Below are 1,546 nucleotides of genomic sequence, written 5' to 3' on the forward strand. Positions count from 1 at the left end.
ACAGGAGCAGTTGTGCTCCCACCCATCACCGTGTGTGATCAGTAGACTTGATCCTGTCAAAAACCTGAATGTAACTACCTGATTTACACCCCAAGCAAATAAAGCTGTCCCAGCCAGACTGTGGGGATTTTGCTTCGTAGTTGGTGCCCTCCAGCAATTTCTATAATGAGGCAGAAAAAGAAAGATCCTCTTCATCACAAAAGTTGGCATGGTCAGTCCAAGATAGGCAAGAGGATCTCCCAGAGCAGCTGTAATCTGTGGGAAACAGCGAAGAGATGGGAAATAAATCTTCCAGTGGGACTTACTGTCCCTTGATGATAAAAGATGACACTTGCTAGGATAACACAGAGCTCTCTCCTACTTTTTCCATGCCCATGCTGCCCAGCTGGCAGCAAAAGAGCACAGAAGCAGGAAAGGAGCCAAGGGGTGCTTTCCTCTTTGCATTTATTAGGGAGGTTTTAGCTTAACCAAATCAAACCCAAGAACACAGCTGTGTAAAGAATGTCCTTGACAAACACAACTTTTTATTTCTGTAGAAAACAAGATACTTTTAGGAAGGACCAGCTTATGAAACAGCAGTTTGCTTGTTAATATATATAAATACACAGGGTTACAATTTAGTGGGAAATACATTAAAAAAAGCTTTCAAGTACACAAAAGAAATGTAGTAAAACTGGACTATCCCATACCTGCCTGAGAGAGAAGCATTTCTCAAACAGAATTAACTTCTACTCCTGATCTGCCAACAGATCTCTCCACAGGTCACAAACTGCAGGAGGGCATGAGGATGAGCTGGGCCAGAGAGTTAATTAATATCCAGTGTTTGAGATTAAGAGCAGACTTACCCACGGCAGTTCAGTCCCCATTCTCTCAACTACCAGGATGCATGTAGTGTGACAATGACCCAGCCAGCACGTTCAGAGAGCTGCAAGAGGTAGGAAATACCTCCTTACCTCCACCTTCAGGTCCCTGGGAGCTTAATGCTGTACAATTTTGTTACCCACAACACTGTGGAAATCCTGTGACCCTGGGGGGCATTTAGTGACAGTGACAGGAACGTGGCCCCATAGCCACGACACCGGCGCTGCCAGGCAGTAAACACAACCCATGGACATGGAGCTGATGGAAAAAAAGCTGCTGGCTTCAGGCAGCCTCTTGAGGTGAAGGAATAATGTCTACAGGTAAGGAAGAATTGCATAAATCATCACAGAATTCCTGAAGCTTTTCCTGCCAAGCCACCGTCAACAGAGAATTCATATTATCATTTAAATAAAATAAGAATTTAAATGAATTTGAAAGACATCTGCCACGTGCAGGAAGCCAAAAGGCTGATCCTTATGTGACAAACTACAATCGCTTCCTTCTATTTCTTGTCCTATAGGAGTTCAGAGGCCTGTTACATCACTCCATTTTATCAAACTTTACAAAGTGAGGGGCAGAACTTCATCAGTCCCCAAAAGAGAAAGAAAAGGCATCTGAACAACAGACACTCCCTGATCTTGCTCTATGTGCTCTCATGTTAAAATAGTTAAAATAAGCAACCTGT

Source organism: Chaetura pelagica, unplaced genomic scaffold (assembly GCF_000747805.2).
Source record: "Chaetura pelagica isolate M959 unplaced genomic scaffold, ChaPel_1.0 scaffold379, whole genome shotgun sequence".
Taxonomy (NCBI): Eukaryota; Metazoa; Chordata; class Aves; order Apodiformes; family Apodidae; genus Chaetura; species Chaetura pelagica.